Raw genomic sequence first — 25,105 nt, 5'->3', positions numbered from 1 at the left:
ATCCAGGTCATGCTGCAGAGGGGAGCCCCCACAGTGTGGCACACGTGGACTTCTCTGATGGGGATCAGGAGTCCAGGTCTGCATGTAGCTGTTAGCATCACACTCTCAGGAGCAGCTCACTGAGCTGCTACCTTCAGATGAGGGCTGCAGATCTGTCATCTCTTGTGCACTTGATCAAGAGTCGGCCTTGGAAAACCATGAGATGGGTTTAAATCGGTGGAGTTAAACTTGTGGTAGTCCTTTCATTTTTTCTGTTTGTTTGTTTGTTTTCAATCCTCACTTGGTACCTTCAGAAAAGAACTGAGTGCTTTGTTCATATTCTGCTTTGCAGCCAAAAAGAGCAACAAAATGGACTTCCAATAAGAAGCGTAATTCAGGAGGAGACCTTTCAGTGCAAATCATAAAAACCTGTTGCAGCTCATACTAAAATAGCAAATGCTGGCAACATGAGACTACAGGTGAACCTGTGCAGACGTGGCTTTGGGGCTAGGCAATACTCCTAGGGAATTAGGAGTATTGCAAATATCCACTCATCTGAGAGCTGTTCCCCAGAAAGGGACGCTGGAGTGATAGAGACCTACTGCCCAGGGAGCTGGAGCTGCTTGTGGTCTGCTTCTGCACGTTTCCTTGCCTCTTTAGCCCTGCAGTTCCCTTTGACCACATTTCCCTGGATTTTACCAAATTCTGTGTAGTCCTTTTATCCTGAGTTTACACAAAACTGTAGCCAGAGACTTAGTGACAGAACTGGACCCACTGTTGTATAGATACAGTGGAGTGTAAAGAATGTAATTAATTTCACCTTTAAATAAACACCTCTATAAACAGAGTTAGAGAAGTTAGGTTTTTAAATGGGGAGATGGGGAGAGCTTAGTCTTCTTGGTGTTTTTAAATTAATCCCAGTGAACTTTCCTGGCTTAGTTGCATCCAGTCATGCCAAAGGCTCAGTGCTGATATTAGCAGTAAGGATAATGTTATTAATATTGCTACACCAGATTAAAGAATGTTATAGAGTTAGTATTTGTAAAAAAAAAAAACACTCCCTGTGTTAATGGTAACTTTTTTTGCCATTAACTGGGGCTTTTGCAGTATTTTAAACACTTACATAGTGTTTATGAACCTGGATAAGTATTTCTAGTGTTGCCAAGTATAATCAAAGACAAATAGAACAGTTGCAGCACTTTTTCCCCTGATGAAATGATATTGCTTCTAAACCCCTTGCTGGCCTCCAGCAAGGGACCACGTCCTCTTAAAGCAGGAGTGTGCTGCTTGAACTTTGCTATCGCCTAATGCTTTCAAGGTTGCTTGTCTGAAGTGACTTAATTTGTAGAGCAGAGCCAACCTTGTACAAAGGCTCCAAAAGCCACAGTGAGCCAGGGCAGCAGGGCTATTACTAATTTTTTATTAAAATCCCTTAGGCACACACAGAAGGCCCAAAAGCAGCTTTAATAATAGACAACATACAGCACATTTTTCTTGTATTCCCATGTAATCAAATCTAAAGCTTCTGTGCACTTTCTTTGTTTTACCTAGAGGACCAGCTTCCAATTTAGTTGTGGCCTGCACTAAACTGATTTTTCATTGTAATTAATGCCTACTTTGGCCTTACCACTTACACAACTTTCCATTAGAGGTTTGCAGCCATCCGCAGAGTGTTTGCTGAGTTACCCTCCCATCCTACTACTGTTGCAATTTTTGTTAAACTGCTTTTTTTTCCTTTTTTTTTCTTTTTCTCCTTCTTTCTTTCTTTCTTTCTTTCTTTCTTTCTTTCTTTCTTTCTTTCTTTCTTTCTTTCTTTCTTTCTTTCTTTCTTTCTTTCTTTCTTTCTTTCTTTCTTTCTTTCTTTCTTTCTTTCTTTCTTTCTTTCTTTCTTTCAGGAATGTTTAAATTACGCAGCCCAATTGGTTTTGTTTCCCTTTTATTTTTTCTCTCCTTTCTCCCCCCCCAACTCCCTCTCTTCCCCCCGCCTGCTGCACCTATTAAAGTGGTTGGGCAGGAGTCCAACTGGAAGGAAAGCCTTTAAGTGATTTCAGAGAGGGCCAGTGGAACTTATTTAGGCCTGGGGTCTGCTGCGGTTAATTTTCAGTCTGTGTTTTGTGCTGTCCATTTCCTCTGAAATACTACCTGGGGTTTAAGGTTCCTCGGCACAGGATGTTAATAGGCCTCTGCAAACATTCAAAAGGCAGCTTTCCCACCACTAACCTTAAAAAGATTGTGGCGCCGGGCCCGGGGTCAGATTGAATAGATGAAAAAGTATACGCTGCGCTTTTGCTTGCTCTTGGACCTTTCCCTGTTGGCTCGCCTGACATTTTCAGTGACTTTTCTTAGTACCTTATTTTCAGCATGCTTCCTAGAAAATTCTGCTTATTACATTCTCCTGTCCCCCCAACAACATCCCTAAGCCAGGTAGCACAACAATTTGTGATTACAGCTTGCTGGCTTCCTGACTCTCCTCCTTCAGCTGCAAGGCACTGCCTCCTGATGGCCCCAAGGCCCAGCTGGACCCCTAGGTGTAACCTACCCACACTACTGCTGGCACTGGGTCCACAGGGCTGAAGCAGGGAGCTAATCACTACTATACATGTCTATGCCTTGCCAGCTTTGCTGCCACCATAAGGAGCGCAGCCCCATGTGGGATGCTAGGTGCTGCAGTTCCTTTTGCAGTGCTTAGATCTGGTCACTAGATCTGGGTGTCTGGCATTACTCAAAAGGAGCCAAAGGATGCTGACACCGCGTGCGCTCTCCTTATGTAGTCATAGAACCATAGAATCATTAAAGTTGGAAAAGACCTCTAAGATCACTAGGTGCAACCCCACCCCATCCCCATCATGCCATTAAACCATGTCCTCCAGTGCCCCATCTCCATGGTTCTTGAACACCTCAGGGAGCAGCCTTGTGTCTGAAGAACATACACTGCCATATCCTTTGGTGGTACCCAACAAATTAAGCAAACCAGTGGCAAAGGGGCCTGGTGTCCTCCAGCCTGCAGCAGGCAATTACTGATTGTGGTATTTTAACATACTGGACAATGGCCTCTGTGTGAAGGGACCGGTTGTTCTGAACTCCTTTGCGTAGGTGCAACTCCCGTTGGGACAGGGGACGGATGCTTTGAACTGAAGGGTTCACTTGATTGCAGTGTGTGGATTTCTAGAGATATCCTGTTAGATTTCCTCGGATCAAGGAAGAAGGGTGCATATGATGCCCCAGATCACACAGGTCTGCTCTTTCTTGTACCCACGTTGCATCTCACCATTGTACAAAGAAATAGATCTCTTCATAGTTTTTTTTTCTCCAGAATGCAGTGTTCTTCAGTAGTTGACAGAGAACAAAGGAGGTGTGTGAGAGGCCCTTGCCCATCTGCCCCAGATGTGCAGGTGTTGGGCCACAGTTGCACCACCATCCCGAGCAGCAGATGTACATCCCAACCCAGCTCCCTTCTGCCCTCTGACCCTGCTCCAACCCTATTCCCGTTCACCTCTAGCTCACTGTCACATTCTGTCTTTCCTCCCACCTCTGTGAAGCAGGAGCCTTTCAGGTGAAGGTGGGTTTCATGCTGGTATTGAATAAGTTAGCCTGGTGTTCAGGCTGTCATGTGGTGCAGACATAATGGCGTGTAGTTCAGATGCAGAGCTACCACCCAGAGATGCAAGCAGCAACTGGATGGAGTTTTGCACAGCTCACAATGTATTGCTTGCGAGATACTTACTCATCGTCCACAGGATTTTTCTCACTGGCCCAGGCAACAAGAATCTCACCTTCTGTAAACACCTCATGGGTATGTGTGATACTGTTCTGCTGCAGGGATCTGGCCCTGCACCTAAAAGCATGATTTCCAGAGCTGCCTTCTCTGAGAATGACCCACAACACCACACCTGCTCTGCCTGTACAGCAGTGGTTGTGGGCAGTACTGGTGCCCACAAAGCACCCCTCAGGGCAGCACCCGGTACTGCTCTAAACACATTTGTGTATCTCTCCCTGACATTTGCTCTGCTAAAAGGTCAGTGCTCTGCAGTGGAGACGAGAACAACCCTCCTCATTATCACGTATTACTGTGAATTGCCGTCTCTGACTCCAAAGCTTCCAGTGATTTCTGCTGCAGCAATTGGAGTGATCCAACACAAAGCCCGCTGGGCTGGGAGCTCTGCCTGGACCATGCTTCTGATGCTCAGGGGAAGAAGCAATGGCTGTTTGGGGAATATTTGGGAAAACCCAGTGAATTTCTTACTGCAGTAAGTTCCACGCTTGCAGTGACAGGGAAAAACATGATGACAAGACAAATTTAATAAGAAGCACAAGCCTGCAGAAAGAAAGGGCCATTCTGCTACAAGCCATTCATATTTTTCAGCCTTCGTGCAGAAGCGCCACTGGGATTTTGTAATCTCTGATGTCAGAGATGGTGCTGGCAGAGGCAGAGCCTGAGGCTGAGCCCCAGTTGGTGTTTGTGTTCAGAAAAAGTGAGTGCTGGGAGGGGAATGGGTGCCAGAGGAGTCTTAGGTTGGATATAAGAAAAAGGTTCATTACAACAAGGGTGGTGGAGCACTGGAACAGGTTGCCCAGAAAGGTGGCGGATGCTATGTCCCTGAAGATATTCAAGGTCAGGTTGGACGGGGCTCTGAACACCTGATGGAGCTATAGGTGCCCCTATTCACTGCAGGGGAGTTGGACTAGATGGCCTTTAGGGGTCCCTTCTAACTCAAACAATCCCTTGTCTCTGTGATTCTGTCTCTGGCTTTTGAATGTCAAGAGGCTGAACAAGGAGGCAGAGGGGTGGAAAGCAAGCCTGTTTTCCTTGTTGAGCTAAGACCTTGGTGAGGTGGAGATGTGGTTTCCAAAATAAGCATGTGTGACATTGGAGCTCGGCAAGCTTCTAGGGAGAGTCCATTTTGTAGCCATGCCTGCCCTCTGCTTTACACACTAAACCCCAGTACAACCCCAGGAGCATGTAAACGTATAGAAGGGACTGGAATGTTCATGGAGTGATGACATTGCTGTAGAATAACTGGGTGTTTCATTCTCTCTGTTTGCATGTGTTTGGTTAGTTGGGAAACAGGCACATGGCTGTCCACTGGGAGACCTGGCTGGGGACAGTGAGCACTGTGCTGGCACTCCTCCAGGTGCAACAGGCTGCCTGCATGTCCACGGGCTGGCTTTCCCCTTCTTCTGCTGACTGTGAGTGTGCCACGAGGGTTGGGAGAAGTGATGATAAACTGCTGATTTTGTAATGCAAGAGTCTGGGGAGAAGAAGGACCTTACTTACTTTGGCCTCAACTATAGGTGAGTCCTGGGGAGCCCTTCTGCAAAAGCAAAGTCAAAAGAACAAATACTACCCAACTTGGTTTTCACATAGAACTTTTTTTTTTTTTTTTTTTTTTTCCCCAGAACAACCATAAAGAAAATATGTTTGGAAGCCAAATATTTTTTTCACATCCTTCCTCTTAATTTTCATCCTTAATGCAGTGGTGGTGGCAGGCTTCAGAGATGCACTCAGGCGAAGTCTGTGGGGCTATCAGAGAAGAGCATTATCTAACATTTCGTGAGACGTCCTGCAATCAGCAAGGATCCTTGGCCATGAGCATAAAAGAAAAGGTTTGATCCTACAGACAGTGTTCCTTGCCTGGATTTCATAATGGTGGAGGCAAAGCCTGTAGCAGTATCTGCTCTTTGGCTATGCAGACATTAAAGGTTATGGTGTAGTAACTACTTGAGCTACAATGCCAGGCTTTCAGAGAAGCCATCTTCCAGTGAGCAATACGCCTCTCCTCTTGACAGTTGGGTCCCCACAAGGATGTCCCACCACTAATGCAGGATGCAGGATGCTTTGATCATCCTATCTTGATAACCTGTGATTTGTCCCTCTCTGTAGATCTGGAGCAATAGAATGACCAGGTCAAGAAGAGTATTTCACATAATTTCCCTGTGTTTGTATTTTTGCCTTATAAAAAACCCTATTGGGTCTTAAGTTTTTAGATTCTTAGATGATCTCTACCTGAGAAGTATTTGTAGGTGCTCTTAATACAACACTGATGGGAGTTTTTTACATCAGTTCAGTAAAGCGATAGCAGTATTTTGAATTCTTTGCCTTAGAGGCTGAGACTGTAACAAGATGAGGTTGACCTCTTTTTATCTGTTCTTCTGTCTTGCTGCTATAGAAAGTTAGTAGCAAATTCAAACTTAAACTATGGTTGCCATTAATGGAAAATTCCACTATTTTTATTAAATTTCAGAATCACCTCAGCTTGCATGAAAAACAATGGTGTTGGATTTCTTTTTAAAATTAACAATGTATGTAGCACAGTAAAAACGCTGACATTTACTTAGAGCCTGGAAGTAAAGAGACTCCGAGGCGGATGGCAAATGGCAGCTCTTCTCTCCGCCATCCCACAGCCTATGTGTGCGGTCAGGTGGTACATGTGCATGAGGTGGGGCAATGGGACTATGCATTTAGGAGAAAAGTCAAGGAACACCATCACCATTGCTACATTTTGCCAGTAGGAGAACATCAAAGTTCACAGGGAAAAGAAAGACTTATTTTAGTAGCTGGCTTGGATGTCTGTCAAAAGGGGAGGGGATTCTGAAATGAAGCTGAAAATTTGGTTCAAGGATGCAGAAGACAGAAACTAAGGCTGGATAGTCACTAACTCCAATGTGTGTGGTGGTCAGGCCCCATTCAAATTTCAAAGGGACATTTGTGCTCCAGCTGATGCAAGAAGTGGAGGTGACGCGCTGGGGTTGCAGAGCAGGGAGTTGGCTGGCGAGGAGCAGGGGAACTGATAGGAGACATTACTCTAGTTTGACTTAAGGTCTTTAATGTGTGTTTATTTATTATATAAAGTTATGGTGTTGGTATATTTCCTTAGGTTCCTTTGAAATTCTCTTTAGGACATGTCTACCACATTCAGCAAGATCCCTTATAAACAGGGAATTGTTTCATATCTGTAGATCACCAGGAACCTACTGTTGTAGAGCAGCACTGTCATTGCCTTCCTAATTGATTCCTTCCTTCATTATCTAATGTATGTAGCTATGGAATTATTGACTATGTGATTTCTTTTCTTGGTGGAATCCACAATGGAAAAAGTAATACTACACAGGACAGGGAAATAAAGCACGGCTGTGTTACAGATGGTAATATAGAGGATGGTTGATACATGGCATATTCATTCCTATTTTGGACCTGATCTCCACCCTCCTCTGTGGCTTAGAGGATGCTCTGGTTGTGTTGAGCAAATGCAGAACCAGATACTTCTGCCAGGTTCTCCTTCTGTCCTCATGGCTCTTTGCTACAGGGCTCTGTGATACAGAAGTCACCTAGGGTTGGTGGGGGTAAGGGTGTAGCTCTTCACTACAAGCTAGAACTCATCACTACAAGCTAGAAGATGCGACAGGCCCCTGGGCTTCAGTTTGAACTGATTTGCCTGGAAAAGTCATTCCACCTACACTCAAGGGAGACTGTGCAGGAAGTGCCTGCAAAGGTCTGTGCACAACTGAAACATCCGTGACACATGTCTCCTGCTCACAGCACTTGGGTGACTGTAAATAGACATTTTTCCTTCCACTGCAGCTCCCCAGCTGCTAGTCAGGAGCAGGATTTCACCATATCATGTGTCAGGTTCACATTCCTGCTTTACAATGAGTGCTTGAGAGAAGGTACTGCAGGTTTCTCCCATTTCCTAATGTCCCAGGTTCCTGGCCTGGTTCAGCCCGGTTCTGTGACTGAGCAGGGTGGGGGGTGGACCCAAGGACCCACACCCTGGGAGAGGGGGAAGGGAGAAAAGGTGGGAGATGGGCCTAAAGACAAAACAGTGGCAGTGAGCTAAGGTAGAAAACTAATTTACTAAACATGATAGCGGAATGCAAGATAACACAATATAATACAATATAATTGGAATTGAAGCTAATAAATCAAGTAAAATGGGAGAGAGTGTCCAAATGAAAGGTCTTATTCTAATGCAGAAGGTGAGATGGGTAGGGAGCCCACACTGCAGAGACAAGCAGTAAAAATAAAGGGGCAATCTCACGACTCCTGAGCAGTTTTATCTTTCCCTCTAAACAGAAAACGGAAACGGAACAGTGCAGTCTTCTGGGATGATATAGTTCTTCTCTCCTGAGAACCAGGTACCTGGAAACATCAAAAGCCCATGGAACTGGAGCATTAAGTCTTTAACTGCTAGTACACCACATGATGTTAGGATGTGGAATACTGATAACAGAAATCATAAAACCATGACACCTACCTTGGCTGCTTCCATTCTTGGTTCAGCATACTCCACACTCTGAACTCCAACATGTGCTAAGAGCAAGGCAAAGATCTCAGGGCTGCAAGGTTTCCTCCCCCAAAACTGTAACTGCAGCTGCCTCCCTGGGATCCCATAACTGTAAGTGCCCTCTGCTATGTCTGTTATCACTGTGACCTGTCCTTCGCAGGGCTCTCTGATGCTGCTTCAGGTGCTTGCAGCTTTACCTAGGACTCTGCAGATGGATTGATTCTCACAACTTTACCTAACAGGTCTGTTAATTCCATGCTGAGAGACTTTGCCTGGCCTCCAACAAAGTCAATCAGCCCAAGAATGATTTTGCTAACACGGAAGGCTATGTAAAGTATGGCTATATTATTCTGAGGCCTTTTTAAAAAAGCTCTGCCCCTCCTATGCATTTCTAAATGGCCTCTTAAATTCTGCGGGTTTTTTTTTTTTTTTTTTTTCATTATGAGCTATATGCTCTAAACTGAATATCCATCTCTTGTGCTGGGTGAATTTTTTGAAACATGATAATTTGGTGATGTAGTGATGTCTGGAAATGGTTCTGTTAGGAGAAGAATCAATAATCCTCATGTTTTATTTTGTAACCGGCTTGGTGGTCAGCCAGAATGGGCCCAATGGTGGGCAGAATCATACTGGTTCTTTGGGAAGGATTCTCTTCATCTTCCCAGAAATCTTGTATTTTCCGCTAACAGATTCCAGGCCCTAGACCAGATGGAACTGTTCAACAGGTATTGTCACAGCAGGGGTCCTCTTGCCTCCATCATTATGAAATCCAGGCAAGGAACACTGTCTGTAGGATCAGACCTTTCCTTTTATGCTCATGGCTGAGGTTCCTGGCTGTTTGCAGGATAGCACACAAAATGTTAGATAATGCTCTTCTCTGATAGCTCTGCGGTACAGCTGCACTGGGTTTGCAGGGATTCAATGAGATACAAGGGTATGACCCCACAGAATTTAAAGAAAAAAACTGCAAAGTAGGCCAGAAGCTAGTGAAGAACTTAGCCTAGGCGTGCCTATGGATGCTATGTTACTTCTTGTGACTTTGTTTGGCCTGATCTTGGACAAAGCATTCTGAGATATCTGCAGAAAGGGTGCCATGTCAGTATGTACAATTAGCTGATAGGTTGTGATCGGCAGCTAGGAGGTACAAATAGGCACAAAGCAGCCAACTGATCTCCTCGTGCTTTGTCACCATAGTAATAAGTAAGAAGTGCGTATTTTTGAAAGGCTTTGCATCTTTGAAGGAAGAGAAAGAGATATAATAGCTTTTTAAAAAAATATGTCACATAATTTATTCTGACAAACAGATGTATTTTGTTGTTTTCATCATCATTTGATGAAATACTTTAAAGCTGGTCCAAGGTGGTGCATTTTCAAATATAATATATACAGTACATCTAGCAGTTAACAAAATTTGGATGTGCAGCACAGAATGGTCATTATTTTCACTGAAAAAAAAAAAAAGACACTAATTACTTACAGACAAGATACTTAGCACAAACAGATAAGCTTCAAAATGAAAAATTCTTCGTTTATGATAATTATGTTCTCTGCTTTGTTTTCGGAGACTGATAATTTGAGGCTTTAAAATCACCAGGAAGCCATTAATTGGAATTCTTCAATAAAAAATAAATTACATAGAAGTTCATGATGAGTTGTAAAAGCACAGAGACTGTATTATGCAGTGAGCAACATTGCTCTACTATTTATAGGCATGCACAGCTATGTCTAACAGCAAAACTGTAAAGATTTTGAGATGTGCAGATAGCAATTATTCATGGATCCCAGAGATCTGCAGATATTTCAAATAACTGCTTTTAGAAGATCAGCTATCCAGTAAAAGCAGGGCTTTATTTCCAACAGGCACTCTTCTAACATGTTGCTTCTTGTTTTTGACATCTTATATGACATTATTCTCCTAGAGACTATTATAGTAAGAATCCGTGTACTGGAGCAAGCACTTTGCTGCATGTGTGTGTTGATCGATGGGCTTTGAGGAGCTTGCTCTTGTGGAGGGTCACTATGCTCCTCTTTCCTACACCACGCTTGGACCCTGAAGTCGTAGCAACTGACCAAAGCACACCATTCTATTTCTCTTCTTGCACCGCTTTTCTGCTCTCCACTTGTTTCCCACTTTCGCTTGGGACCAAATCCTTAGTAGTTGAGTAGGACCAGGATGAGGTCTTGTTAGAGCTGATAGGCAGGTTCAGGCCTAAGGATCTGCTCAGTGGCACCAGCCACAACATTCTTCTTTGACTTCCAGAGGAGCTAGGGTGAGCCTTTGGAGCAATGCAAGATCTGTGGGGGGACATAAGAGCTTCCAGCCATTCCCTAAGTAGGACCACTGCTGTCCTTTCAGACATGTGCCACAGTGTAGCCACCAGACTTCAGCAGCCTTCCACTGAATGCAAGACTCAGAAGAGTGGCAAACATGGTGAAATACCTTGCTATATTCAACTTCTCTTCTACTTTCTGCCTGCCCCTGGTATGCCAGCCAATGCCATGAAGAAATGGGGCTTTCCTCTTTCCTTAGTGAGAACTGCCCATCTTTGCCACTGCTTGGGATCTTGGCCTAAGATTTGAGATGGAGATGCTAATGGGCCTCAGCTAATTGTCTGTCCCAGAGGACTATAAAATACAGTCATATCTCAGCTATGCTCTTTTCATGACTGCTGACACCCTAGGCTCCAGCAAGGAGCTCTTTAGATAAAGCAGGTAATAAAAGTGATCACAGGGATCCTTGACACATGCCATCCAGTAAAGAAAACAGCGGATTTCAGCTCATTCACTGGTGAACTCAAGGGGATGCACAAAAGAGTGAAGTGGCCTTGGTAGAGCCTGGTCTAAAGTTACACTTCAGGAGTACATAGGAAGTATTTCCCGAGGACCTGATCAAAGGCTCTCTTCAATGCCAACATAATGCCTTCTGACTCTGCAGGTAGCACTCAAGGGCTTTACGTGACTCATAGGATAAACATAAACAACTGAGGTCAGTTAATTCTCACCATATCAGGGAGTGCAGAGTAGCAAACCATCTTTGATATTTGTGTGTAAAATTAGTGAAAGGTTTCAGCTGATGTGGTGTTTGCTTTGTTGCCTTTTTTCCCCCTCCTCCTGCTTGTCTAAACCTGAGTTAGCGTGATCACAGGGAAAGCAGGAAGACAAGGATAATGGGAGACAGCAGCAGTGAGTCTGTGGGGAGGCGGCTGGGGTGTCAGGGCGAAATGACATAGTGTCAGAAGACAAAGTCATACAATAAAAATATCAGGTCTCTGTTGGCACTTGAAGAGTATTTTAATTCTTGGAGAATAAAACCTACCATACATCATCTGAAATCAATTGATAAGAGATCTCAGAGAAATTAAAAACTGTTTCCTCCCATTCATTAGTAAAGGTGGCTTCTGTCCAAAGCTGATTGTTGGTGTGGGCCAGCTGTGATAAATGTTCCCCTACCCATGAAAAAGAAGCGCTTCTTAATGAGCTATCATCTTGTGTATATTTTAATTTCCAAATTGCTGCAGTGGATATACAGAGTTCCCCTGAAGTGACAGCACAGCTCAGAGGCATGCTGCCCTGTGCAGTATTTTAGAGTATTTACTTTGCAGGTTTCCGGAACTTTCTGACGCCAAACCAATTCCATGACATGAGATCTGCATAATAATTAGCATTGCACCAATAAATTATTAACTCTTATTTGTGTATATTATAGTACAACTTACAAGAAAGTATTCATATCTGGTTAGTGTGAGGCACCTCAGGATCAGTGTGTTGTAATCGTAATGGTTGGGCACTCACAGCTCCTCTTTACTTCAGAGGTAGCTATTGATGCATAGCACGTTTTGAGAATTGTGACATTTCTTTGTAGGGATAGCTGCTTCCTTCTAGAGCGGCTAATCCCGTGCTCCACAATAGCATTGGACCTTGAGGTATCTGGTACACTGGGAAGTACAGCCCTGCAAAATGCAAAGAAGTGATAGCTGCAGTTTGTCCTGTTCCAAAAGCTTTTCCACTCTCCTTAAGACAGACCCTCAGTGGGCTGGAGGGCAGCAGGACATAAGCACTAGTGACGCTTGGTGTCTGTCCCTGTGGACAGAGGAGGGTGCTTGCAGAAGGAAGGCCGTTGCCCTGTGCCTTACTGGCTAAAACCAGGACTGGGGAGATCCTTCTCCCTGCAGTGACTTTTGAAGGAACAGCAATGCATCTTTCTTTTATGCGGCTTTCTTGAACCTTCATGGCCATGTCTCAGGGCTGGAGGAGCAATGTAAGCCAGTGCTGACCTCCAGGTTAACATTCTACCACACTCCTTACAAGAAAACTGCAGAGCAGCCCAGCACAAGCTTGCAGCCATGGAAATGCCCCACGGGTCCCGTCCTGTCCCAAAGCTCACAGCTCCCAAGCAGTATCAATGACTTTTCTCTCCTCAGTCTGAACAGCTCTCAGCAGAGCGGCACTTGGGCTAATGACAGCTGCACTGCTAAGTGTCACCTGGAGGACCTCGGTGCTGTTTCATTCACTTTGTTCAGCTACGGAGAGCTCTGCGTGTAATGGAGACAGGGCACATGCAATGTCTTTGCTGCGTTGCAGGCAGCCGAGCCCCACTCCCAGCACCTCTGAGAATTTGAGCATTTTTAGGAGGCATTAAAGAACTAAAAGAAGTTCAGCATAATTTTTGGCATGCCAGAATTTTCAAAGGATTTCTGCAATTTAATGAACTCATTTAATAGGCATAATTGTCTTGAGTACATGTGAGAAAACTTCTGAAATAGCGGAATTAGGCATGCTCCATTTTGTAGCCTTTCAATGACCTCCAGCAAACGTGTGACCCAGATATGAGAGCCTCCTGTCCACTTGCATAAACATGATGCTTTAAAAAGGCAGGGAATGGGCGGTGGGGGGGTGGAGGGGGAGAATAAAGATTTGAACTCTTAATGGCACGTGGAGAGAGACATACTGCAGTGGCAAAACAAATCCAGGAGCAGATAGGAAATTGCCTCAAGACTCTGCGTCTCGACGTCAGCCTCCTCCTGTGAGAGATGCGGCGGCTGTGGGGCGGCAGCCAGAGCTGCTCTGGGGGCTGCAGAATGGTGGCAAGGTGCACGAATCTCCTCCAGCCCTCACAGCTCTGCCGCAGCGCCTCAGGGGTGCCCAGGAGCCATTCCACGACTGTGCTGTGGCACACAGGGCCGGAACATGATGAGGAGCAGGGAGGAGAGGACGCGGCCTGTGCCAGTGCACTGCCGGCCCTGTGCAGCACTGGGCTGCGGCTTGCCGCTGCTACCGTCAGGCTTAATTAAAAGCAGGAGAGAGCAAAGTGTTGCTGAGATTTAGAAATTATATGTCATTAGTTATTAACCGCTACAAATTGGACAGAAGTTGTTTCAAGGAGAACAATTTCCACCTGTGGCGCTGCTAAGCGGAGCTGGTGCGGGGTGATGCAGGCTCCCCAGCTCCTGAGCCGCTCCCCGCACACGTGGCTGAGGCTTAGCATTGTTCGTACTTGCTCACAGCAGCAATATTTTTCTGTCTCTGAGAACTTGTACTTCATTTTAACAGCAATTCATAAGCAGGAAAAAACATGTCCTGTTCTTTTTTTTTTTTTCTCTCCTTCTTTTACTGAGCCAAACACTGAAACAAAATATTGGACCAAACTGTGCTCCGATTTTGCCACTTTAAAATCTGCCTTTGCAAGCTGGGGCTGAATTTAGTTCATTCCCCTCAGGCATTTTCCGAGCAATAAAAATTGTTTCCTTTTTTTTCCCCTTTTTTTTCCCCTGCCACTTGGGGAAAATGAAAACTCAAAGGAGGGAACTAAGTCAATTGCTAGATTACAATTGTCTGCGCTCCTGGCGTGGTAGAACAGCACCACACAGAAGGCTCATGCTGGGTACCTGCCTGGAAATCTGCATTATCAGCATCACTGAGGCTGATGATATTCTGACAAAGCCTTCTGAGTTGTGGCACTCATGATAACAAAACCAAACAAATGGAAAAACACAGCGTTGAGACCTTAACACTTTTGTTCAGCAGCTGCATGAAAGAGTGGTGAGTCGATCTGAAGAGTCTCCTCTGTTGCTCCTGCATCTTCCACAGCCCCACAGGGGAGAGGAGAGCAGTGTTTGCACTGCGATAGGTGTAAAATTGGCATATCCAACAAAGTTTTAGAGTAAGAATAGAGAGCAACACTCACAACGTTGTGCTTGGCCATCTCCCTAGATGTGCTCAGACCTGGAGTCTGGAGTGCAATGCATAGGGACAGATTGCTGTATGCGGGGCTCTAAGTTACTGCATGTAACACAGCTGTTTATTGTGCTAACAAATGAGGAATGCAGACCAGGTCACTGGCACAAAACAAGAAAGAAAAACCTCTTAGGTACCAAAGTTTTTATGTTAATCCAGTAGAAGCTACTCCTATAATACCTGTCAACTCTGGCTTTCTTAAAAGCCAGAATGGTTGGAGGCCTTCCAAGTTGAACCTACATGTTGCATGTATATTAGTTTTTTGTTTCAGAAGTTAGTTGGTAGTTTGGTTGTGTGTGTGTATATGTTTTCTTGTGCTTGCAAGATGTAAAGATGATAGTCAGGGAATGCAAATGCTCGCTATTTGATATTGCTGAGTATGGCGAAGGGACAGAAATGGAAGATGCTGGGGTGGTGAGTGGCTGTAGCTCTGCTGGCACCAGTAATTGGTTACAGGGATGATTCAGAGCATCAGCACAACAACCCTAGTCACTGCACTTGTGAACTCACTTCTGTAGCTCATGGAGAAATGGGGAAGTGAGAGCGAGCAGACCTGCTGCCCTGCAGGGCGGAGAGGAAGCCACAGCTCATGCAAATATTTCAGATGAGAAGCTGCAAACATCCCCTGCTCACATCTACTGGGCCACTCTCACCAACATTCTGCTGTCGTTCAGGGGCAGATGCAGGCACAGGTAACCACATGGGTGATGGGGCCTCCTCACGCCCTTGTCTCACATTTACCACGTGCTGCCCTGCATGCAGCTGTCATGCTCCAATGGCCTTGTTCCCGTGAGCTGGCCCTGGACATCCCCGTGCTGGGGACAGCAGAGGCTGGGGCTTTCCCCCTGCCCCACCGCAGGTACACCTGCGGGTACCGGACAGCTGCAGAGCCCGCTAGCTCCCCAGTCTCTGCAGTGTCTGCCTGGTGTGGACATGGCAACTTGGTTACTGGCGGTACTATCAAAAGGAGAAGTGAGAGGTGGCTGTCATTCCTCACAGACCTTCCTTTAAGAGTTGACCCCGACTTGCTCTCTGAGATAAAGCATAACATCATCTGGAATGCCTGAACTGCATGCCGCACAGTGTAAGCTGCCTGCTCACTCACAGATCTGAGAAGAGATGCTCAGGTGTTGGTGGCACCCATGTGCATTCTGTTCTCCTGGATTAAACACACCACCTCTGACATCATGAGTCCTTACTTGGGGCCAAGAGGTGCTACTGCTCCCCTGCCAGCTCTTTCTGCTTTATTTCTCATTGCAGGCTCAAGGCTTGCTGAGACACAAGCCCCATCACCACAGGACCTATGCACAGCCTGTGCAGAAGAACATTTGCTGCCTCACAGACGTTCAGATCTAAACAGATGGGGGGTAAGAGGGAAGGCAAGTTGTGTGGCTCTGGGGTTGACTGGTGACAGACACAGGGCATGAGGTAGCAGCCTGGCACTGAGCAACAGCAAATTGTGGCTTTTTTGTGTGTGTGTGGTCAGTGTTGTCGTCAATATCATAATTGGTTGCAGTTGATTAGGTAGCATTACACTGACATAGACTGAAAGGCTGCAGACACCTGTGTTTCCAGACAACACTTTCATTTCCAGACAGCATCTTCCTGCTCAAGGGCCAGTTCACCTAAGCTGCTCATATCTTATGTAAGTGAAAGCAGTATGTAAAAACATGACCTCTTTTTTATACATTGAGAGACGCATTTTCAAATAGAGAATAGGGTGCACCATGTCTGCTGAAAGCCCCTGGATGTAAGATTGCATTGCTATCTCTGAAAAAGCTGCCCTGTCCTCACTCCTCTCACAGTGCTTTGGTGACGATCTGTGAGTAGCACCTCAAGTCTGATTTTGGCAAGTGAGGCTTTGCAGCCCGCGTTACTGTGTCTCACCTGGTCAGGCCCTGCTGTTATTCACAGCAGGATAAAGCCCTGCTCACACTGCTCCCAAGCAAAAGTATTTTGGTCACACTCTCTGAGTTGGGCCGGTGTTCACTCAAATCCTCTCCTGATGGGGACCATGGAAAATGAAGTAAAATACTACCTTTAGGTGGTGAGAGGTTGAGATGTCTCTTGTGGAGGAAGTATTCATTTGAGTGCCAAGAGCACCACAAAAACTGGACTACAGCCAAAGCCAGAGAGCTGCGTCCCATCCACTGCAAGAGAAACCAGCAACCCAGGAGTGTGCTATAGGAGAGAGGAAAGCAAACTGACCTCTGTGATAAGCACGGGGGTGGTGGAGCAGTGGAGCCAGGAGGCAATTATCACAGCTCTCTGTGATGAAGTGGATACAAGAGCTAACGTAGCCCAGCGGTGAATTTCAGTGGCAAAAATGGATCACAAATATAACAGAAGGAAAAAAAAAATGGATATTGCATGCAGAGAGACTCGGCATTTTATTGGGCTTCCAGGAGAAGTCGGCTCTACTGCACACAGGGATTTCTGAGAAGATGTCTTTCCAGCTGCTTTAGATTCTCTGCAAACAGGTTTCAAATGATAAAATTCTTTTGGGGATATTGACTGTAACGAATGATCCATTTTAGACGAGGAAACAAATAGTTGAATGTTGCAATATTTCAGCAGTGAGAAAGCCATTGTTTCCAGATTTGTATTAATGATACAGAGCAGGAAGAGAATGGTGTGATGACAGCATTTGTAAATGAGGGAGATCAAAGATCAACTGCAGTCCAAGGAGGAAGGGTGAGAATTGTTTGAAAATACTACACTTGAGCTCTGATTCTCATATCCTTTAGGATGTTCTACACATTTATTTTTTCCTGGGCACACCAACACCAGACGGTGCACGATGCCAGCATGTCTTTGTTACTTGGCCAGTAATTAGATCCAGCTCCAACTGCTAATACTGATGAGCCTGGGGTCAGGAGGGACTGCAAGGTCTGAGCCATGCGAGCAATGGCTGGCTGATGTTATTTCAGGAATGCTGTCATGAGTGCAGCTCACCATGTGAGCCAGGCTGGGCACTACTCACAACTCATAAGAAAAAAGTGAGGAGCAGTATTTGACTGAGTCATCTAAATACAGCCGCGTGAACAATAGTTTGAACGGAGAAATTTCCTGTTGAGAAGCATTTATATGCAGCACCAGGAAAACAAATTTATCTGCCCTGGAGATCTAAATCTGAAGGCAAAAAGATGCAAAGTAGGAAATCCCAAAACACAAAAAGAATTATGTTTCTCAACTAACATTGTATTTCTTGCATGATAATAATTATAAACAGACACACTGCCTGATGATTTATGATTTATTCTCTTCTTTACTTAGTGCAACTAAAATTTGTGGATTATTTCCCTTCATTTGCGGAATAATTGACTTATTCTTATGACAACCTTGGGCTTATGATCCAAAGCTGAGTGAGATCTTTCAGTCAAGGCCAGATATCTCAGTGAAATGAGTGCTGTGATTCTACCACACCTTGCTGGGTTCAGCATGAACATAAGTGCTGGGAGGTAATCCACCTGAGCCCTGCAGGAAATGCCACCAGATGGATGGAGAGGCTGATTTACCCTTACATCTGCTGAAACAACAAACCCAGTGACTCTTCATCCCCTTGTCCCATGTGATCCTCCTGCCCCAGACTGCTCTGTTTCCTCTGTATGAAGTCACTTCAGCTGCTGTGATGTTCTTTGCACAAGTTGCCTACCTGTTTTACAGGACCACTTGATGTTGCCTTAGCGCAACGTTAGCTTTGATGTGCAGGGTCTGAGATTCATCTCCACACTCCTCCTCAAACTGTGTTTTCCTTCCAGACAGTACTCCCTCACAATGCCAGTTTGGTCTGTGTCTCGCTACCTTGCCTTCCTGAGGAGCCTCTTGGTAAGCCTCACACTGGGCTTTTCACCACTACATCAGGACCCCAAGGAAAGAAGCAAGAAAAGAGCCTGGTGTCATAGCATCAGTGACCTTGCTAACCATGTCTGCTGTCATCTTGGATCTCACAGCATGTGCCAGGCAGAAATAGTAGAGTGCCTCTCATGTGCTTTGGAAAATTACAATATTCAGATGTTAAAATCTGAAATCAGATGGTAAAATAATATGTGCAGACGGAGTTGCAAGAGAACATATTAATGACATAATGCTTTTTATGGATAGTGCAATATTCCTTACAGAGCTCGAGTATAAATAATTCTGTTGCTGGACATTGCTACTTGAAGTCATTCAAGGCTGCAGGTCACTCAAGGGCAAAGCCTGGGCCTGTTCCCTTCCTCTCGTCAACAGACAGCTCAGAATCACTCAGTTTTATTCACCATTTGTCTTTTGCTGAAATTTTCCACCCTTCTTGGCTGGGTACTCTTTCCCCAGCACTGAAACTGGTTAGCAACCCGTACCTTGCTTTGATGGTTTGTCTCAATTCATTTATTATTTGCAAATCTAATAATTAGTAGAGTGTTAAGAGCTTTTTGTAATAGGTATCTTCTGTTGCTGTTTAACTCTGAGGAAGTGAAAAATAACAGCTCTGTAAATTTTTTTTTCCAACTTGCCATTTTCTGCCTCTCCCATCTCCTGTTACGTATGAGCAAGAAGTGGGACTATTTCCATGCAAAATGTCAGCAACAGCAAGAGGTGGTCAACTGCACAATTAATTCATCAACAGCACAAAACATGATGCTGCTTGGTACACCGTGGGTTGGTGGGGCCAGGACCTCATGGATGGCTTGTCAGGTTCTGCCAGTAGGGTGGCATCAGCGGAAGATTAGGCATATGCTGTAAAACTAAACCCGGGTCCAATGATAAAGTCAGATGAAGTCATCTCAATATTGATTGAAATGCCAAATTTTACTGGTGCTGGTTGCTCTGTATATGTTCCCTTTTCACTGATGAACGGTGGAGTTGCATGGCTCAGACGCTACCAGTTAAACTCTTCATCTTTCTCTCTCCTCCAAGGGCAGAGCAGGAGAGAGGATGATCCTGCATGCAGGCTGTCTTTCCTCTAGCCTTAAAACTCCTACTCTGGGAAAGAGCAAACATGGTGCAAGTAGCTGGCAATGCACTTTTCAGACCTACTAGCAATGACCAGAAGTTATCTAAACCTCCATCTCCAGAAGTCAGTTAGCAGCTTTCAGAGTATTTGTGTAAAAACTCATTTAGCACTTTCTACGTTATAAACCCCATTATATATCTGTCCCTGTGACCACGAGTAAACGTCACAATTCTTTGCCATAATATCTGCATCATATACAGACAAAATCATAACCTTCTTGAGGAGGTCGTGGTGTTTTCCAAGCTGGCATCCACACTGGAATCCATTTAAAGATGAGGAAGGTGCTCCATCCCAACACCTGCTGCTTGGGTTGATGACTTACACCTGAGTCCTTATAAATTTGTTTTAGTAGTGAGTAATAGCCAAGGTGAAAATTGGTATATAAGCAGTGGCTGGAAGCAGAAAATCCTTTGCAAGTTTTAGTCCTCTCTTGTATTGCCTGAGCTGCTTTTTTGACTTTCTGTAATGGGTTTTCATTAATTAGGTCAAGTGTGGCCATTGTATATGAAGTGCTACATGATCCGGTATGAATGGAGTTTTGTGCCAGTGTGTCTTTTCACTTCATAAGAAGTCTTGCATTTTCTTCACTATCCAGGTTACACTGAGATGGAAGGAGGAACAGGAAGAGGGAAGATTAACCTTTCACTGGCCACAGTGCATTGCCTCTTATTGAGGAGGATTTGGCAACCCAACCCCCTCCAATCCAGCCTATCTGTCTGAATTGCTGAAAGCATAATGCTCCCATATGAGAGATAAGTAAGTGAGCTCTCTTTCTTTTCCATAGGGATGAACTATAGTGTATGCAGATTATTAGGGGAAGAAAATAATATCAGAGAAAGGTGGCTTTCTTAAAAGGCATCAGTAGCATTAGTGTCATGTGTGAAGCACCCATTTGTGACAACTGCATAGCCCTTTCAATGGAAAATTGTGCTGTGCTACCTTTTAAAGTATGAAATGCTAATTTTGGATTTACAGTTTTTGAACTGGAGGGCTGCATTTTGCATGGAATTTTGTTTAATTTCCCAGTGAAAAAAGGCATTTGAAACACAGCTGCCTACAGCCAACTGTCAACAAAAATCAACTGTAATAACATGCAGCCTGTCACTGATTTATGTGGTGATGTGGTAATCTTCTCAATTTAGCTGGATATTTCTTCTTCATACAAAATAGCTGAAAGTCTTGCTAGACATTTATGAATATCAGGAGGTACTATTAGGGTGATAATGGGGCAAGATTAAGGAGGTGTTCGCTAGTTCAAAGTGCCTGTTAAAGAGACAGGGAATTGAGAAGTACTGGCATGTATCTATAAGGCCTGTTGGTGTAAGTGAACTTTACATTTTCAGAGTTTCTTAGATTTTGGGAGACAGCATAGTGACTTCTATCTGCCGAGAGAGCGTCTTTCTACAGGGGGGCTAGGAGGAGCAGCTATCAACATTTTTATTCTCTTTCCAAAAATCTATTCTTGTTTAGCAAGGAACGGGTTGGAAATCATAGGTAGCCAACACAGAGCCAAATAAGCATGGATGCTCTCATAGACAGTGGAGTGCTGGGCTCCTCTGGCCTTTCTCCGAAGAAGATCGGAGCCTTAGTTGCGGTCACTTTGCATATGAGTGCCTCTCAGTGAGAACTGGCAAGTAGGATATCACATCCTGCATATCACAGCTAAGAAAAGTAATTGGCCTCTCATGAAGAGCTAGAACTAATGCAGACAAAATGATACTGCAAGACTTGAGCCACAAATAAAGAGAGAAGTTTGTGTTTTACAAAAATGTATAATTTAGCAGGCATTTCATTATGCTGTATAAAAAGGCAAAAAATGATAATTGAAAATAAATGCTGCTGCCTAGCTACAGTATATGCTGCCAGCATTACTGGAAATAGAAGCGCTTTATTGGTGAATATAGTTAAAATTTTGATACAAGTGCAGATTTGTATATTGTATCTTGTTAAATTTGTTTCAGTTTGGGTATTTGGTACAGAGAAACTGGCAAAATGTGAGGATCAGTGTATTTATATACCTAGGGGTTTATACAATTATATTAATTATTAACAGCATGTTCTGCAGATGCAAGCATCTGCAGAGTCTGAGTGAGGGTACATGTTGCTGAGTTTATTCAGAGTGCCCAAACTACAGCAGATATCTTCAAGGTTGTCTAAGATATTCTACTGCAAACGCCTGTCTTCCAGGAAATACAGTTACATATACAAATATACCCAGAAAATGTTTTTGTTTTGGTTTGTTTTCCCTTCAGCAAAGAGATCTCTGAGTTCCAATTTTCCTTTAGCAAAGTACAAAGAGGGGCAGCTCAGGGGAGCTGAAATGTACCAGAGGAGAAGCAGAAAACACGTCCACAAATTGTCACTGCTTCTGTTCCAGCAGTTTCTTCCCAGTTTCCCTCACCCTGGGTCGAGAACAAGTTGCTGCAAACAGTGTCCATCCATGTCCTAATGCAGGGGCCTACCTGCAGCGATCCTGGTGCTCTCCACACCCACAATGGAAAAGATCTTCCTTAAGAGGCCTTTTGGGGGGGAAGAAATCAAACTCCCCTCCTGAGAGAGAGTTGTCTTCCAAAACCTTTAATTTCACGGCAGAGAGATGCTAATGTCTCTAGGCGCGTTTCATCATTGTGTCCAGTTGTGCCTTGCAGAACAAGGTGGTGCAGATAACCCAAGTTATGAGTGAAACCACTGAGTGTCCATTATCTCTGGAATTAAAAAGGAAAGGGAAGAAGCACTACTGTGATTTCTTGGGGTCCAAAGGCTTGACATGGCTAAGCTGGCTTTAGGGGCTGGAGAGGCAGAAGCAGAGAAAAAGCAAGATAAAGGAGAGAGGCTTTTTGGGGCTCCTGTACTGTAAATACCCCAGGGAACACGGTGGACCAAGTACTGAGAAATTAATTGATTAGAATGAGAATTATACTTTTATGAATGTGTTTAGATTCATGGTTTAAAATTATATTTCTTTTTTTTTCTTTTTTTCCCCATTTCAACTCTTAGTTATCTACAGACTCAGCCAGGCTGAGACTGTTCAGTCATGGTTGTGTTTGGATTGGTCAGGGCCTATGAATTCACTTGGCCTTGAAGCACAAAACTCATCATGAATAATGAAAGAAAAGGAAAATAATACCTGAGACAGAATGACTTTAAAAATGATTAATATCTATTCTTTCTCTCATAATTTGCCTCCAGACTTTTCCCTTTTCAAAATAGCTTGCCATTAGCAGTTGAACTTTCAATAGTTGGTACTTTGATAGAACTGGTGCTCTGAAGCCAAAGGGAGCATTGTTATTATTATTATTTTATGAAATCAAGGTTCATTTTGATAAATTCAAAGCCCTAGATGAATATAGACAGGACCAGAGTCTGCCCTTGACCACATCTAGTTTGCTTAAGTTGGCCACTTGAAACGTTTCAATATTTGCCACTGAAATTTCTTGAGACAGTGGAGCTAAACACCACCACCACATTCCCACCCAATAACTGCTTACAGAAAAGCAGCACCCCTGCAGAGCATCACAGAGGAGATTTGCAGTCAAGAATGAATAGTCCAATACTGGAGCTGAAATCAACTGTCACTGAGTACTCAGCAATTCTCAGGGGCTCCAACTTGGGCTCCTGATGCCTCATCTCTAGGCAGGAAGTCTCCTTTCTTTGAGGCTTTTATTAAAAACTGGTTCAGGTAAATGCTGACAATAAGCAAGCAAACCTGTTGAGCCAAAAGTCCACAACTTCACAGGCAATAGGATGGCTCTCTGTGACATTTAGGAGAGCTAACAGCTGAAAGAAATATTGCATTTTTTTACCCTATCTACTTAAAATAACAAAACAGTGCAGCTCTTGCAATTGCATTTAGATTCATTTTCAACAGACTGATAGCACACGACATCTCCAATTTCTGAAGGCACCCTGATGAAGGAACTTCAAGCTGTTAAAGGAGGCCCTTTTGCCATTATGGTCTGTCCAGCCTGCACTCCAATCCACGTCTAGGGCTTTGAAATAGCCCTAAACAGCTCTGCCTATCCCAGAAGGACATGTTCAGCAGAATTTGAGGTGTGCTTAGGTCGGGTTTGGAGAGCTGAGTTGGTATGAATGCAAAGCAGCTGCAAGCAATGATGCTGAGGGAAGAAAAACTGAAATTCTGTATTTTTAATGGAAGCTCGGCCCTTTGAGTCAGCAGGAGTCAAGCAGTGGCTCCCAGCCATCTGTGAAGCTGTTTCCACCATTGTTGGAGTTTGCTCCTGGTGCATGCAGCTCTCAAACATGACCGCCCTCGGCTGCTTTGCTGTCCCCCTGAGTGTTTCTGTTGGATATCCACCCACAGGGGACTCCTCACCTTGAGCTACCCTGAACTTCAGGTGAGTCTGTTATTCCTGAAGTCTGAAGGCTCTATAGTGTGACAGTGCTTCACGGGGTTTTTTTGGGGTGATAAGCATGAGTTGGATGACTGCAGGACATGCTTCTTTTCACGACAGTTCAAGCATGATGTGAAAGACAGTGATATTGTCTGTGTGTGCTCAGAAACTATTATTATTTTTTTAATCCCTCTGCCCACTTCTATTGAGCTCTCATTATGTGACTGTGCTTTGTTGGCATGTTTAACGTTCAGATGCCAGTATGTAAGAGGTGTCTTTACCCAGATGACAATCTATAGATGGCAGCAAGATTTTATAGGAATTGGTACTTTTAAGGAAAGTCAGACTTCTTTTGATTTTCTGTCAAAATAGCGGATGATGATTTTGTTAGCAGTGGTTGGACCTGTCACTTCTGAGAGCGTTATGATCTTGCAGGACACAAAGTCAAAATTGTTATGGTCTTAAGCAGTGCTCCTATTGATGATGTGGGCAGCATTTTCTGTGGTAAAAATCTCTACTCCTGCAGACATCTCTCTAGCTTTACTTGCACCAGTCAATGTAAGTACTGGTGTTTTAAAGTAAAATGTCTTGAGGTGCTCTGACTAACACTGGTTGCTTTATCCCTGGTTAAAACAAGGACTGCCCCATGTTTCCCTTTTGTCCTTTTCCTGAGGCCCCCGATTGCAGCTGTTTTTTTGCTGGGGCACTGAGGGCATAAAGGGCAGTTCCAAAGCCCTGAAAAGCCACCAGGACCTCCTGTGCTTCTCTAGTCAGGCTCTGACTTGTATCTGCCTGAGCCGGCAGGTAGAACAAGGTCTCCTCATTTGTGTGACAGACCTAGCTATTTTTGTTGTCCATTGAAAGCCTGGCAACCTCTGCTTAGAAGTCGGAATGTGTGTCAGGTGCCCCATTATGGGGACTTTAAGGCTTTGGGGAGGAAGGCTCATAGTGCAAATTTTCACTGTCCTCTCATCCCAACTTTAGGGGTTTCACCCTCAGCATATAGTGGTCTGGTTTTTGAGAAGTACAATGCATATGTGTCTTACCTGCAAATATAACTGAATGTATGCACAAATCCATGGTACGTACACCTGTGCTGCCTCCTCAGCACGTGGAAGTATTCCCTGCATGTGCGTGTGTTCTCTGCAAGCTACACCACACATTAATAAAGACAATCTGTATATTGCATTAAGACATGCTGTATGCAGACACTGCTCCAGGTACTGAAACTTTTTTTTTCCTTAAATCCTGAAATATGACTGCTA

General features: G+C 44.3%; 1 long non-coding RNA gene across 1 annotated transcript in view; it reads left to right on the top strand.

The window, feature by feature from the left end:
• LOC121110301 overlaps positions 1-25,105 on the top strand; it is a 99,638-nt gene that overhangs the window by 50,268 nt on the left and 24,265 nt on the right. The window contains exon 3 of the long non-coding RNA XR_005858643.2: positions 20,084-20,244. This is a non-coding gene — a long non-coding RNA (uncharacterized LOC121110301). The remainder of the gene's footprint in view (positions 1-20,083; positions 20,245-25,105) is intronic.

Source organism: Gallus gallus, chromosome 3 (genome assembly GCF_016699485.2).
Source record: "Gallus gallus isolate bGalGal1 chromosome 3, bGalGal1.mat.broiler.GRCg7b, whole genome shotgun sequence".
Taxonomy (NCBI): Eukaryota; Metazoa; Chordata; class Aves; order Galliformes; family Phasianidae; genus Gallus; species Gallus gallus.
Note: the sequence above shows the minus strand (reverse complement) of the source record. Positions and strands in the feature narration are given on the sequence as shown.